The following is a 17,378-nucleotide window of genomic DNA, read 5'->3' as shown; positions in this document are numbered from 1 at the left end:
CAATGTATTTTAATTATCTCCCTCTGCCAAATTAAAAGATTCGTTACCGAGACAAAATGACAAATATACTTCTAGGTGACTACATACTTTAAACCAAATCAGCAAGGGAAACTGTTTTCCCAGGCAAAACAAAAACATCACCATTATTTTCATTTAAGCCAACACTGAAAGAGCACCCAGAACATGCTGTAAGGACCAAGCCTAAAACCTCACTGCCATTTTCTTACCATATAAAGTCGGTTTTCCTTATTTTAAGCATCCTCAAGGCATGCACAAATGTCTGTGGCGCCAATCAAAATGCAAATACTGTGAAACAGCCAAGCAAGCAACTACTGCTTGTCTTTTTATCATTCTTCCTCTTACTCAGACTTTCATCATTTAATATAAGTGACTTTGCCAAACCTGTGCTTTGGTTTTAGAGCACTGAAAGTTTAAGCTGTTCTCTACTCAGAAATAATCTGTCATCTGTTTCATTGGTTCAGCCTTTCCTGGCAACTGCCTTACTTTCAGCACACCCATGACAGGAAGAGGCCCCTGTCCTGTCACAGTTACCTCTTTATGGACCCAAATTATCTCTGTAGTTTTACATAATGGGATTAATGCATAGCTGCTGGCTACCCTACTCTCTTGCCTTTGCTTTTAGTAATTTCATTGCTGAAGTGGAAATACAGATGTTAAAAGAGACAGACAAATGACAGAAAACGCTCTCCTCCTGCTTTGAAGATGCATAACATGGCAGCAAGAGGAAAAATCCCACAGCTATGAAGGATGCCAATTTTCTCAGGAACTGTTTCATCTCTAACAAGATCAAACTGAACTATTGCCAGTAAATTGAGGAGGTGCCTACCTGAACAGCTACTTTCCTAAATCTGTTACTATTTCCCCTGGTTCATTAACCAACCTTATTTAAGAAAGAAGAATCCTATCTTAAAAGGAAGCAGGCAGCAAGGTAGTTTTGCATGCCACCAGCCAAGTTACCTATACTATTTATTGCTGCTTTCTGTTAGGATAAACTTAACCATGCCAAAGTTTGGCCATTTCCTCTAGCAGCTAAGAAGTAAAAAGCCTTGTTGAGCACCTTTTCCTTGTGAGCTGCCACACATCATGACGCATCCAGCACAGCTATTAGGCTGTGTGTGAGAAGGAAGGGCTCTGCCACAAACTGTGTCCTTCTAAATTTTCAAGTTTCCAAGAATGTATTACATTTCTATATAGATGACAAAGATAGTAATGGTACCCTTGAAAGGTATTTTCAAGCACTTTTAGATTAAATGCTACCTAAGGCATGATTTGACCTTGATCCACATTTAGATTTTTTTTAATTATTGACTTATAATACGCGCATTAAAAGTCACTGGAGACAAAAAGCATTTGTATTTAAGATCCCATTTTTGCTTTTGCATGACTTTAAAGTGATGACAGTTTTAAGACACACTAGAGTAAGCATGGATTAGACTTTAATGTGCTTTCCTTGCTTTTAGTACATAAAATTTTCACATGATCAGCTCTTAGAAAGAATAGCAACTGTCAGGAGTTTTACCATGTTCTTTTTAACAAGAATGAAGAGGAAAAATATTTGTTTATTTATTTTTAAACAGGACGTTCATTCATAGAAGAAATCTGAGCACAACACTTTTAGCCTAGGCTGTACAATTCATTTCTCTCACCTCTGACCTTTTTTTTTCTCCTTTTCTTTTCTGATAGTGCTTTATTTCCCTTTACATGACCCATTCTTTAAGCCATCTTCCAATTCCCTAAAGAGAATACATTCACAGACACGCAAACCTCTTTTTTTCCAGGTTGAGATTTTGTACCAACTGCTGAACTTTCATCTCAGCCAAAGTACATCCCAACTGAGATGCAGCAGACACATTTCAACCCTCATCAATATCTCTCTGCACTTTTCAGGCTTTTAAAGCATGGGGAAGCAAGACCTTCACTACCAATTTGAAAAATCCAGAAGTGTACGTTGATATTTCATTCTTCCTGTATTTTTTTTTTTTTTTTTTTTCCCTAATGTCAGACTGAAACAACCTATGCTCTGCAGAAGCCAGGTATGGTAGCTTTTGGGAAGGTTAAAAGTTCAAAAAAGAAACCTGGTTTCTTCATTTAGCAGCCTCTTTCAACAATACTGATAAAGCGACACAAGGGAGAGAATTGTGTAGGTATGGCAGCAGGGGGGATGAGAGGATGGGTCTAAAATTCTTTAATTCTTTTATTTATGACTCTCTCTTCCACCAGATTATGACCTTACCCTCTTTAGGGGACACTGCCCCACATATTAACAACCAGCAATGAGAAAAAGCTAGAAGAAGCACACATTTCCTGCTGTCTTCCTTAACACTCACAGAGCAAGTAGTCCCCAAAGCACACTTTACTGTGCAGCCTTTGGGAAAACATGTCCCAGACACACAAGACATAACCATGCAAATTATAGCTCTCTCTCAAGCTTGCAGGCTCACTACGCCTTCTTTCAAAATCCCCTCCCTGCTGACAGATATAAATCAAGCAAGCAAACTCACTCCATGAAATCAAAACTTCACATGGCCACAAAAGGCTCTTTTTTTGGGGGGGTTGTTTGTTTGTTTGTTTTTTTTTATATTAACTTTGCACATGAGCATAAGCACCAAAAGTAATGCACCAAGTATTATCTTGCATTGGTTTTTCTCATCAAAATACATGGTAACCACAAAAGGAAATGCTTCCAGACCAGTAATGAAGGGACTGATTCATATGCCCCAGAGAACAAGGGCTGAACAATGTACACTCAGTAAGGTTTCAGCTTTATCCCTTATTAAAATAAAACCACGTGTCTGATCTTTAACCCATTTTGATTTATTAATGTTTTTGCTTTTCAAGATTATGAAAGTAAGTATGAACAGAGGAGTTAGAAGAAAACAATCCATCACAAAACACTTATATAGCAAATGTCAGAATTGCCATTTATCTTACTTCCTCTTGCAAAAACGTGGATTTATAGATTTGAAGAACTGGATGGGAATTCCAGTTTGAAAGTCACAAAAGTATGCTGAAGCAAAAGTAAAATACTACATCCCAAATGTAAGACAGCCTCAGCTACTGTACATAAACATCAGTCGGTCATCTGTCAACCAACTAAAATGCTACATGCATTTGAAAAATATTAAAATATCAGGAAGAAAAAAGGAAGAAAAAGCCCAGAGATGTATCATTTCTAAGTTGTGGATAAATAAATTCTCCAATCCAAGGAACAACTGGCTTTACATCTCAATATCTTATATTCCAGACACTTTACTGACCAGAGTTCTTTACTATAATGCAAATCTGGATCAAAGTCACAACGCAGAACAAGGTAGCATCCTTTTGGCTTTGCACTACTGCAGAAGATATTTGTTCTAAATTTTAAAGTGTGTCACATTTTCCATGGGGCATTCAGGAAACTCCTAGCACAAAAACAATGAACAGGATGTTGCAGGTCAGGACAGAGCTAGACTCACTGAATGAGAACATTTGAGGAAGGGGAGGGGGACACTTTGCACAGTCTTTTATTACTCGGCATCTTCTTGGTTCCAGCCCCATACAGGATTTGGTTTTGTGGGATAAGCAAAGTTTGCATGCAGATCTTGCCTGGCCATATCTGTCTCTTGCTTTTATAAGAATTCAATGCCTCAAACAATTTTATAGGACACACGACTATGAAGCAGCTGTGACAGTTTCAGCCAGTCCACCTCAGTTCATGCTCTTGGACCATCTGTGAACCCATCATGAGCATGTGTGAGACAGCCAACCTGAACACAGGACAGGCCTGTAAATTTGGGGTTGTTTTTAACATTCCTGCTAATAAAACTATCACTGCTCAGTGTTATTCTTGTAAATTAGATCAGATCTGTTACGACATTGCAACTATCGTGTGCCTGGAAATAGCTGGAGCATTAATATTCCCACAGCAATAGGGTAGCTACACAGAATGCAAGAGCAATACCTGTATGCTGAAGTTTCCTGTGCCCACAAGAGCTCATAAGCTGTTGCTCTACCTCCTCACTGCATCTTTCCCATACAGGAAGGCCCCTGCACAGTACTTCAGTCAGATCAAAGTTTATGCAATTTCCAGAAACACTTCCTGATAAACCCCATGCTCCCAACTCTTGTTGGAGTCCGTGGTGCTGTGAGACCACGGGATGGATCATAGCTCTCATCCTTGAGCCATGCTGGCTGTAAAATGAAGGAATGACTGAGAACTTTAGTTCTTTAAGCAACTGCTGAGATTCAAAATCCAGTGGCATTTCTTGAAAAACCAGTAAGCACTGCACTTGCTTTAGTGAAGTTGTCACCTTTGTTTCACAACAATGAAGCCTCAAAAAGCTTTTTGCGGCAGCATGGATTTTTAGCTTCTGTATTTCAGATCTGAAATATTTTATTCATCAGTCTTTCCACATGGTAATCCTAGAAAAGCAATTCTAATGCAATACTTTCAGCATCAAATTGAGAGGCCTCATTTGTGGCTACAGCTGTGGCCTGTTATCTGTACTTCATCACTCCAATGCAGCACAACACAAACTCCATAATTCTTCAAACTTTGACATGCCTCTACACCACAACAGCAATTAATTTTGCTTCTTCCATCCTCTGCCATTAAAATAAAACTGCAACATACCACAATCTGAAAATAAAACAAATTCAGTCCCAGCCTTAGCCAACCCTTCTGTCATTTAAAGAAAACCCCTGCAACTTCAGCATTTAAGAAGCTGAACTTCTGTCAGAATTTTTTTTATTCATATGCTTACTTTTAAAGGTTACTTAGAAGTCTGACACAGTAACTTCACATTAGCACCTAAACTACAATATTAGCTAAACTTTTTATAGTGACTTGGCAAAAAAAAAAAAAAAATCTTGCCTCATCAAAACAAAAACAAAACTTGCTGAAAGGTTTTCATATCGAACTTAAAAAAAGAAAAGTAAATAAATAAATAAAAAATCCAAGCAAATCTCTACCCAACAAATATTGCACGACAAATAATTTGAGATTAAATCACAGTTTAAAAGACAATTCAGAATAAAAAATATCGCCGTATAAATCTGTGAATGGGGGTTTATTTGATAATGCTATCATTACGTAAGCTAGGGTCATTAAAGCCCTTTCCCAATAACATAGTAATTAGCATTTCTTATCAAGAAAAAATGTTTTCTTCCTTTGCTTTACAAAGAAAACTCTAAGAGTAAAATAATTTGCATCAGAGGGACTAACGCTTCCTTGTTATATCATAAACAAAAACCTCACTTCAAAGTAAAGATTATTTTAAATTTGAAATGCGTAAGTTTTTAATCGAAACAGAAATTCAAATTAAAGCCACTGTGATTTTATTTTAACTTTTATTTACTAATTTTACACAGCTCCATTCTATCCTTTTGGAAGCAAGTACAGCTCATATTAATTCTCTTATGTTCCCTGCTGGAGCATAGGGTAAAATCACTCGGATATTCCCCTTGCAATAAGACTAGCAAATCAGTCATGAGTCCAAGAAGAAACACACCACTTCCAAAACAAAACTGCATTTCATAAAGCAATTAAACATCCTGTGCATGTGGCACAGCTATACCTCTCAAGAAGCTCCGTGATTTGAGAGTGACCTCGGAATACAAGTTGTGCAGTAGGAAAGAGCACACATCCCCTCATAATAGACACACTGCGTTGCAAAGCATTAAGGAATGCCCTCCCAATTAGTTGGACCTTTATGAGTTTTTCTGAGGCTCAATCAAATAGTAAATGTAGCTGCAGCAACATTCAAAATTCTAAATGCCTGTTTCAAATCAAATGTAACCTTGTGTAACAGGTGTATTTTAAAGGCACTTAACCCTAAAGTTTGCTACCCCAATATCTAAATATTAATCAAGAACTACTTTTCTCAGCTGATATTCATTGTTTTCACTACTAAGGTGACTATTAATTTCTGTTGTTTAAAAAAAAGAAAGGTATTGTTTCATTCGTTAGTTTTACATGGTAATTTCAAATTAACTATTGCTAAATGTGCACAGTTGCACCAGCACAAACTCACATGGGTAACAAGGAAAAAAGCATTTATCATTGAAGACATAAAGAAAAGAAATAAAAACAAACACAAAAAAATCCCTCACAAAAAAAAAAAAAAACACTACCAGCCTTCCAGAAACAAGTCTTAGATCACAACTTTAAAATGTAACAAAAGATGAAATTGAGAGACAATAATTTTATCACACATTATAAAATGTCTTCATGTTTTACAGACCATATGTTATTGACTCACTCCTTCCCATACACAACAGCCTTCTTTCTTTTACTTTTCTATCACGCTCTTTACTCCACAGCTATCAGCTATGTTTTTCTGTCAGACTGATAGAGACCTAAGCAAGTTCAAAGCATGTGTTCTCTAACTTGAATTTAGCTTTCAAGTCTGCTACTTGCACTTCAAGTCAGAAAACACATTTTTTGCAATTTAAATTGTTTACCTTCTCCAGCTACAGCAATTAGACTAATGAGAGTTCCTACACCTCCCAACAAACTTTTTTTTAACGCAGTCATTTAGCCTGACAGGATTGCCAAGCTGGTGCAGAGGGCTTTAAACGAAAGCTGCTGGGGGAGGGGAAACTCAATCCATCTCCCACAGCACACTTCTGGAACAGGTGTCAGCCCATGGCTTAGACAGGCGCACTCTTTTCTGGGTTAAGAACTATCCGGATGGCCAGGCCTAGAGAGTGGGTGGGGAATGGTGCTGCATCCAGCTGGTGGCCAGTGGTGTCCCCCAGGAAACTGTGTTGATCCCAGCCTGGTTTAATATCATCATGGATGACCTGGATGAGGGGGATCAAGTCTACCATAGCAAATCTGCAGATGACACCAAGCTGGAGGTGGAGAGAGTGTCAATCTGCTGGAGGGTAGGAATGCTCTGCAGAGAAACCGGGAGAGGCTGGATAGATGGGCTGAATTCAACAATAGGAGGTCTAACAAGGCCAACACCAACAGACTTACCTCTCAACTTGTCCACATCCTCCTGGATGCCATCCCTTCCGTCCAGCCTGTCAACCTCACTACACAGCTTGATGTCATCAGCAAACCTGCTGTATACACTCAGTCTCATGGTCCATGTCACTGACAAAGGTGTTCAACAATGCTGGTCCCATTAAGGACCCTTGAGGAATGCCACTCATCGTTGCTCTCCACTTCGACATTGAGCTGTTGACCACAGCTCTCTGACTGTGACTGCACACAGTTTATTATCCGTAAGTTGGTCCATCAATTGAATCCATGTCTCTCCAGTTAGAGACAAGGATACTGTGCTGGACAGTGTCAAATGTCTGCACAAGTCCAGGTAGATGTGATGTCATTCGCTCTTCCCTTATCCACCAGTGCCATAACCCCTTTGTAGAGGGCTACCAAATCTGCCAGACACAAATTACCCTCAGTGAAGCCATGTTGGCTCTTATCAAGCAGCTCCTTATTTTCCATGTACCTTAGCACAGTTTCTAGGAGGATCTGCCCCATGGCCTTGCCAAAAACAAAGGTGAGACTGACTGGCTGGTACTTCCCAAGGTTTCCCAAAGTCTTCCTTATTTCCCTTTTTTCCCAAAGGTCTGGACCCTTAAGACCTGTTGGAGCAGGTCCAGAGGAGGGCCTCAAAGATGATAAGAGGGATGAACCATCTCTCCTATGATGACATGCTGAGAGAGGTCTGATCACCCTGGAAAAGAGAATGCTCTGAGAAGACCTTAGAGCAGCCTTCCAGTACCTAAAGGGGGCCAACAAGAAAGATAGGGGAGGCATATAGTGATAAGACAAGGAATAATGGCTTTAAACTGAAAGAAGGTAGGTCTAGGTTAGACATTAGGAAAAATATCTTTGAGTAGTGAGACACTGGAGATGCTGTGGATTTCCTATCCCTAGCCGCGTTCAAGGCCAGCTTGGGCAGGTCCTTGAGCAGCCTGGTGTAGTGTAAGGTGTACCTGCGCATGGCAGGGGGATTGGAGCTTGACGGTCCTTAAAGCCCTTTCGAACCCCAACTATTTTATGATTCATGAGCTCAGGCTTTTAGAATAGCGTCAAGAGTGGATATTTGCAATAAAGCCACAGAAGCTGTTTCACTGATAACTTCTAGTAACCCCAAAATCCTTCACAAGGATGTTCTGAAACTTTCCAGTTTACATATTATTGGCATATACTATGAGATAAGGAAATATAAATCCTTACCCAGCTACAAAAAAGTGTTATGATTCATCTATGGGCTTCTGCTCACTGCAGCAAGGGCAAATTTGGGCAGCATTCTAGCACTCTACTCCCCTCCACAAAATTACTCACCTAAGATTGTGCACGATATCAGCTATGTAAGATGCACAGCTGTGGGGCAGAGGTTCAAGGCAAGACTTCAGCCAAGCTGAACTTGCATCTTGCTATGATAGGCTATCTGTATTTTGACAAAACAAAAAGGACCTCACACATCCTCAAGAATTCTGCCACATAGGAGGAGGAAAACATGAACTACCAAGCGTACCATTTGCTTGTAAAAAACTTCGCCATGTGCCCGTAATACATTCCTGTTCTGCAGAACAAGGTGCAGATTATCTGCATAAATTCTGCTGATAAGACGTTCACACCAAGGTCACACAGAAAGTCAACATCAGGGCTTAAAGTAGAAAATGAATGCAAATTTCTTTGTTGTTGGTTTCCATGAAGGAAGGATTTCACCACTTAACTCCCAGATTCAAGGCTTGTGCTACAGCCAGAAGAGCAGCTTCTTAAATACAATGCAAGGAGTCAAAAGAGGTACAAAAGGAGACCAATAAACTAATGAAATGTGCAAAATCTCTATTTCTTAAAGATATTGCATAAATTCTGAAGATGACTAAGAATTTTATTCATGAAAAATCAACCTCAAATAACTCAAAAGAACATTTAGCGTGGGAGGTTCTTTTGCAAAAATTAAATAGCAATTGTGATGAAATAGTATCTTCTACCAAGTTACCAAAGAATTTACATTTTTCTCATACTCTTACCTAACTGTAGAATCAGGAGCCATACACAAGGGATAACAGCCAAATTGCTATCTCAAGACGTAGCATTATTTTAAAAACGTGGGTGGGAGAGCAGGAAGCAAAAGCGAGGTTAATATTAAAAACAAGCTTAGGGCAAGACTCTTATTTCAGACCTATCCAACAGAGCTCACCTTCAATTCACATCAGCTGCAGATCTGTACAGAGCTAATTTTAGCAATATTTAAAAAATGCTGGCTAAGTACAGAGCATGTTTGATCTACTTCTATTGAAACTAGCTATCATTTGACTTACCTATACCCACAGCTGACACCTTCTGGCTTAAAACCTGGTACTTCAAAAATGCTGCCAGAAGGTGACAAGAAAGGCTATTAGCACAAACCAGTATTTGCTAAGCATGCTTTTTGTATTCTTTCTTTCTCCGTCACCTGTGCTATATTCACAGGAATGTGACTTCAATAAGCAAAGCTCTAAGTTTCTGCCTTTAAGGTGCACCATCTAGAAGTTTTGTGAACATCAGCAGGTAAATAGCTCCAACTCCTCCAATTCTCTCACTAGAATGTGAGTATTTTAAAGATCTTGATTTCCAAAGCTGTTGATGACTTTTGGACTCAGTGATCCTTGCGGGTCCCTTTCAACTTCTAATATTCTGTGATTAAATCTGTGATTACTTCCCTCAAACCCAAAAGAAAAAGAAGACTAAGCTACATCTTGGTTTCCCTTTAAAAATGTACAAAATCAATTCTCCTGTTTAAAAGGTCATTAAAAAGCATTAAAACAATCCATTTGTTCAGTTGAAGAGATCAAACACTGACTCCATCAGTTTAGGACAATGTGCTATTATGCTTCAAAGTCACATGTAGCACATATCAAATGTAACGTCAGAGAAGCAAGGCATTTAAATGCATATTTGACATACTTTTTGCATCTCAGTACATTTCACTTCTCAATAGGGCTGTGGGTGGGAGAGGAAAAGGTTGGTTTCTTATGGTTGGTTTCTTATGGATTTGAGTGTAAAGGCATCATTTCGCAATTTAAGTCACCAGATGTTATCACTGCCCACTGCTAGATGCTGTCATGTACAGGAAAAATACCAGAGACCACCATTCTGCATATTCAGAAGGAACACTTACAATCACTGTGTCCTCAGACAGCAGCATTATACAGCTCTCATACTGCAATGTCAACATGAGTAATTCACCATTAAACTTCTGAGCCATTCATTCATATTTGTGCATAACAATATTTACTATCCTCAAGTACCCCATGTCACTAGACTTATAACCAGCCTCAGACAATTAAAAAAAAAAAACAACCAAACAACAACAACAACAACAAAACAAACAAACAAACAAAAAAACCCCACAGCAGTGTATTTTAAAAAGTCCAAAGCTGCTGCTGCTGCCATTTTGCAAATCAGCTTCTATAATGTCAGCCACTAGTCAGCCAGAGCAACATATCTGTCACCTTTTGTCTCCACTTCTGTAAAGGATACAAAACTCCATATTTAACGTCTCTTGATTAATGTGTACATACACCCCTCATCTACAAAAAGGCTCTACAAAAGACAGAGCAAAAGATACTCACACAAAGATACTAAGCCAGGTGCACCAAAAGCAGATGTAGATGCCTGAACTCTGTGTAACATTAGAACAACAGTTTGTTTGTGTCTGACATAATTTCAAAGAAAAAAAAAAAAAAAACCTGTTTTCATGGGTAAAGTTCCTGTAAATCATTCATTTTCCCCAACTCAACCATCACCTTTACCGTAATGAAAAAAGCCACACTTCAGATTTCCATCGGGATGTTCATCAAATACCAGCACAGCCATTGCTTAATATTTTTCATATGGAGAGCTCTTTGAGGATATAAAAAACATTACTGACAATTTGCAAATGAGGCATGAGAATTAGAAGAAGGGTAGAATCAGTAAGTGAAGAGATAGGGTTGGTCAACCCCAGAATGTTAGTGCACAAGATATGAAAACGATGTGTACCCTGAACTGGCTAATATTGACGTCTACTTATTTGAACATTCTTCCAAATTGTTTACAAGAAAAAAATGAAAGTAAATGCAGATACACATCACTAAAAGCAGGTTAATAAGATTACATTAAACTTCAATAGGCATTTGAGTAAAATTTAAATGCCTTTAATTTGATCTAATGTACTTAACTAAGGAAGTAAAGAAACTAAAACTAAAGTCACTTAAATTCTGCTTAATGTCCTTGTATAGGAGTACTATGTAATTTAATCCACTTTCAATGCATATCTTAGTCTGGATTAATTCTCCCAAGTATTCCTCTGTAGACAAACCCTCAGCATATCCTAAATGCATAGGCAGTTTTCATGAAGAAGATAAACTATCGTATACTCAGCATAAAAGATTACTGATGAGTTGCTGGTGACCTATTGTCTTGGTTTTGAAAGACAGTTGTCTGATAAGGAAAGGCAGAGCCTCCCTTGGGATGGAGAATGTAAACCCCCTTCCCTCCAAATTATTATAATTTTGCAATTAAGGGCTTTCAGGCAAAAATATGGGAATAGGAGTAACAGTTCTTTACTAGAAATATTATTTAAAAAAAAAAAAAAATCCTGGAAAAACCCTGACAGAGTCAGGGATATGACCTGGCACCCTGGTGGTCAGGGTGTTGGAAACAGTCCAAATAAGTCCTCCTGGAGGAACAGATGTGGTTCTGTGGAGTAGAGATGGTCCTGCAGAAAGTCCAGAGGTGATGGGATGGGTTCAGTCTTCCTCCGGGAATCCAGTGAAAGAACAGGATACCTTGTGCCCTTCAGTCCCAGTTTTTATCTAGCTGGGAACAGTTGTCTCCTCCCCCACTGGGTGGAGCATCTCACAATGGGATGATGGAATGTGTCATGTCATTGGTGGGCCCTAATGGCCCATTATCAGAAGATGTTCCCTGGAGGATGGAGGGGTGGTGAAAGAGATAAGAAACACTGCTCCACCTGGTTTTAATGGCTGGGCCATTATCAGGAGGCATCCGCCCCCCTCCCCCCTGGAGTTACAAGAGAAGGATAAAGCATCTCCCAAAAAACAGCTTTCAACAGATGAAATAGAATACACATTTTTAGGTTACATAATCCAAGACACCTATAAAGTCCCTTATAACACACCAATACCCTACTTATATACAAGTAAGTAACAGAATTCAGATAAACTGAATATCAATGTTTCCTATCTACTGGAAATCAAATATTTATTTTTAAGCTTGTAGCAAAAAACAGATTCAAAGTCTCAGCCAGGCCTCTCAGTTTTACTGTCCCTTAAATCCAAAGGAAAGATTTCATACTGACATCTGATCTTTTATCTACTACTGTCAAGATTGATATTTGCTTACAGATGGGATGATACATATTGTTAAATTTAATTTCACGTAGATTTCTTAACTTCAGACAAATAAAATGTGCCTCCCTCATCAAATCTGAGGTTCAATGATGTCAGTCTTGCAGAAGGTTTTTGGAGGGCATAAGAAGTGTGCTGACTCTTCTGTGGGCAAAGCTTCCTCATGTATCTAAGAGTCATATCTACAACCCTTCACCAAGACAACTGAGTTCTCTCTCTGTATGAGAGGCAGACTGCACCTTACAAACTTATTTGTGGAAGGTCTTATTCGTGGAAGGACTCTGTCTTGCAGCTCTGAACAACTGGCAATGTACAACTACAGCTGGACATGTACTTCCTCCAAAATTAATCTTCCCACAACATCCACCACTTCACAGCGAAGCCACAGAAACTGTTTTGTAGGCCATGAAGCTCACTGGCAAACACCCCATCTAAGCTATCCACTACCTTACAGCAAGGTGGGCCTCAAAAGGAGCCAGCACCAGCAGCCACAGCTGAGGTGAGACCTGAAATTCAAGCAAAAAAGTTCTACCAGGCTTCATTGCAGGTCACCCAAACAGGAAAACAGAAAACCTCCTTGCCTTATCCAAGGGGGGAAATGGGTCAGTGGCCAAAGGTGGAGGCAAAGGCAAGAAGGCTAGGCTACTGAAAGTGGCAGGAACTAGTGCACAGGAAGCTGGTATTTGAAGTCTCGCTCTTGTTGTGAGAAACTTACATTCCCAATATGGTCAACTAATGAAAGTAAAGCACTTATTAAAATAAGTTGTGGAAGCTTGTACAAAAGACTATAAAGCATGTTTCCACTACAATTTTAGCTTAAGCAAGTTAAATTAAGAACCCACCCCTTTTCATAGTTAATTCAAGGATACAGATGAAACTAGAAATGCATCTCCTCCCACTCCTATCACCAACCCCCAGAGAAAAATATTTAAATAGCAGAGATTTGTAATCTAGAACAGAGAGCAGTATTCTCTGAAGTATCATCTAATTTAAATAAGTCTCTCTCATTAACTTAAAAGCATTCTAAACACTTCATCAATGCTTTGTTATTTTATGTGCTATTTCACACTACATCTCCCCAGCATTAGTATACACATTTCTAATGACACAAATGTGTAATCGTAGATTTATGGTAGTCAGTCAAATCACGTATTTGAAATAGTAAATTTATTCTTAATACCAGTAAAACATTCTGTAGTTATGTAAATTGCTTTTTTTGCTGCAGCTCCATTAACTGAGTACTCTATACTGTTTGCAAAGTCACAGAATTCCTGAATAATTTTAACTGCATACATACAAATAATCTCTTTCCTTCTAAAATCTTATGTGGGTCATTATTACAGAATTAAATGCTTGACTACTCTTCGTGCATTTATTCTCATAGTGCCTCTCTCAGACAGCAATACTAGACAGCATTACCTAATAAATCAAGAACAATACTGAAAAGAGAACTAGTAGGTAATCACTAGCATTAGAAGCATACAAAAAGAAGAGAATACAGGAGCAAAATCAGCATTCAAATGGATCCTTGATAATTTAAATTTATTCAGCTTTGGGAGCAAGAAACAAAACTCAGGATCTTTTCCTGTGAAATGATCCCAAACCTCAGTTGTTCTTATGAGAATTACTTTGGGTTGGAAAGGTCAAAAAGATACAACTTCTCACCAAACATGCAAGCAATATAAATTTGACATGAAAAACATTCATCCTGTGCCTATTAAATGTACCTGGGAATAAAATCTGGCATGAAACAAAGATAAGCAAATGCAACTTAACTGAATATGTGCAAGATGATAACCCAGAGAAATGGATCCTTCTATTCCATCACATGCCTGGAGTAACTACTAAAACTGTGGTGAAACACAGCTGGATACCTCAGAGAGCGCATGGGGTGTGTACAGTACGACATGGAGCAGATGCAACTAGGACTGTTCACTGCACAAAAATACAAAGTATTTGCAAATACTCGTGTCACACCAAGAAGCACAAGATTAATTAGATTGCCATTGCAATAGCAAAGTAGTCACTCTTTCCTGATGTGACTTCTTTAATTAAGATTAGACCTAGAGAATATTCACTCCCTGACCAAAAGAGATGGCATTTGAAACAGACTCCTCCAGAGTTAAAACAGTGTGCGTGATGAGGAAATACAGAAAGTTCACATGGAATGAAATAGCCATTAGCACAGGCGTCCTGACAAGGCACAGACGCCTCTTAAAGCCTTTGGCTGGATCTTCACCTAAAGATAGTTCTAAGCTCAAATCACACTGTGATTTCGCCTTTAATCTGTGAGATAAGGCCATCATCTTGGAGGCTACAACAGCAGAAGAAAACTCCTGTGTGGAGGACTCATGGGGTCAGCCCTCCACAGGCCAGCCAAGATGTGATCATGCTATACACCTGCCACACAGCTTGGGTGTAGTTGTAGTGCCCTGATAAGTTCTCAGTTCAGTGTGGATTGATGTTCCTCCCCACAGTCTTTTTATAATAAATTTGTGAACACAGGCTCCAGCAGAAGAAAAAAAACTAGCCAGCAATGGCAAATTAATTAGAAAGTAAGAGAAATGCTTTGTAATGCCTAGATTCAAAGCTATATAGAAGAAAAGGGTAAGGAGATCAATCTGTTCCCCAACAACAGCTATCTTGAAGGGGCAAAGTTTATTCACCCTGACCCAGCTGGCTTCACAGATATAATGAACTACATAATACAAGGTGCCATCCAGGCACCATTGTAATGCTAACATATCTTGAACCTCAGTGGCATAATAAAAGAAAAAAAGGGCAAAAACCCAGAGACAAAAAAACCAACCAAAATACCCTCCCAAAAACTAGCATGACCAAAAAAGCACCATAGAAACGTAAGAAAATCTACCTGTAAGATACCTAATTCAAAGTATTTTTTTGAAGTGCTAGACAGCACTGTGTAATTGCTGCTTTGCAAAGTGGATAAAAAATAGGGACAGGCAATATAAAAGACACTTCTATGAGATTTGTGTAAAAACAGGCTATTACGTGGATATAAATTATTTGATTTGGTATTTATTAAGTACCTGTAAAGTGCTGAGTGCTATTCAAATTACAAAGAAAATTGTGTTTTGCTTTAAGAGACTGACAATCTAAATGACAAAAGGGGATAGACAAGATGCAGCAAGAAGCCAGTGATGAATGAAGAATATTTTGATCGTGTTTTGGATTTGATTGCTTCCTGTCAGCACCTCTGAGCTAGAGTTCTTGCTACAGATTTCCTGACAAGTAGGCAAGTGCGGTGAAACAGAATTTGGTAAGTCATTTCAGACATAGAAGCAGCACAGAGAAAGCCAAAGTCAAGAAGAAACAAAACCCAACAAGCTTGGAATCACTACTAGTACAGTGAGGAGAAGCATGAAGGATGCCTTAAACAGTCTGAAAAAAGTGTATGATGAGAATAGGGAACTGAAGGAGCCCAATACCTAGAACATAAACTTAAGACAGAACTACTGTAAGAAATCACAGATGAAGCTGTTGTAAGGGTAGAAAGATAGACCAGAACAATCCTGCTTTCCAAAATTTTTAAAACAACCAGCATGGCTATTCAGGAGACTCATCTGATGATGAAGGAATTCAGAATCAGCTGTTTAGTGTAATATAAATAGTTATGCAGTTAGGAAAATAAAAATCAATCAGTTTTTATGGAAAACCTCTCAGCCTTGGGAGTAAGTTCATTACTAGAAGTCCAACATGTCAAATTTCTTTATAAAGTTTGTAAGAGAATTAGCCAAGACTTCCTTTGGCAGTGTAAAAGCAGTGCTGTCACAAATGGATTTCACACAAATGGGGTTTTGTTTTATTAATAAATGTCTTTCCCCCCCCCTACTCTGAAATCCTCCACCTATACAACCTTTTTCTCATCACTTACAAACATAAGAGAGAATAAACCATGGTTTGTTTGTTTTCTTTACTTGATAGGAAACTAGTTTTTCTCCAGTTTGGTGGTACTCCAAGTGAAAAGGACAGCAGATACACTCTTGGCAACTGTACAGGGTGTTTTTTTGTTTGTTTGTTTGTTTTTCCACAAAACCCTTCACTGTGCCAGCTTTCTGAGTAACCTCAGAAATAATATGCTTTCTCTGACAGATGACAGCAGAGTGGGGTAATAAAAAAATTAGACCCATATGAAAGCGTGATTCATATGCTATGTCACAACTCCAAAGAATAAGGTGGCACATGACTACCAAAGAGGCCATCACTACTCAGAATCACAGAATATTGAGTTGGAAGGGACCCACAAGGATCATCGAGTCCAACTCTTAATTATACATAAGCCTGCAAATGAAAATTGCTTCCCAGACTTTTGCAAAGCTTTTTCCAGCTCTTCAGCATTTAACAGTTGCTGTAAAACTCTTCTAGCCACAGAACAAACCCTCTTATAATGAAGCATAAAAGTCTAACATGAAGCTAAGTTGAACAGAACCATCCCCTCACAGCACCTCACACACAAAGAGGTATCACATGGTTCCACTGAAACCATATGAAAAACAAAGTTTCAGAAAAGTTCAGTTTTCAGGCTTTTCTTTTTGCATTAAAAAAAAAAAAAAACAAACAAAAAAAAACCACAAAAAAATCCAGAAGTATGCAAGCAAGCACAAAAATCTGTAATGGTAGCAATGTCATTACTGTAAAATGCACAAACCACTGTTTCCTCCTAAGTCTGGCTACGGTTCAAAAGGTTGGTAACGCGCACTCCTGTGGAACAGCTTGCACTAAGGACAGAAGGATTTGATAGCTACCCTGGTTCAAACACAAGTACAGCAAGGGGTCTAAGGCAGGCAGCAGAAGTGCTCCCAGTCAGTGTGTGTAACAGATCACGCTGCTAAAGGATTTTCATCCCGAGACCTCGCACGCGCGCATTCAAAGTGAGGAGCTGCTGCTGGCACCACCAACCAGGACAAACATAAATGACAAATGGATGTCACACCCAGGACAAGCAAACTTCAAGACACCACACACTACACAGAAAAAAGTTTATAAACAAAACC

The 17,378-nt window shown here is 38.8% G+C and overlaps 1 protein-coding gene across 5 annotated transcripts in view; it reads right to left on the bottom strand.

The window, feature by feature from the left end:
- ELMO1 (engulfment and cell motility 1) overlaps window positions 1-17,378 on the bottom strand; it is a 306,304-nt gene that overhangs the window by 269,544 nt on the left and 19,382 nt on the right. Inside the window, exon 1 of one of the 5 annotated variants that reach the window (XM_040060474.2) lies at window positions 11,625-11,756. The exons of the other annotated variants lie outside the window; for them this stretch is intronic. The gene's annotated coding sequence lies outside the window, so the exon portion shown is untranslated. Of the gene's footprint in view, window positions 1-11,624; window positions 11,757-17,378 lie in introns of those variants that run through there. 5 annotated transcript variants of the gene reach the window in all.

This window comes from Hirundo rustica, chromosome 1 (assembly GCF_015227805.2).
Source record: "Hirundo rustica isolate bHirRus1 chromosome 1, bHirRus1.pri.v3, whole genome shotgun sequence".
Classification (NCBI taxonomy): domain Eukaryota; kingdom Metazoa; phylum Chordata; class Aves; order Passeriformes; family Hirundinidae; genus Hirundo; species Hirundo rustica.
The sequence above is the reverse complement of the archived record's forward strand: the minus strand, read 5'-3'. Positions and strand labels throughout refer to the sequence as shown.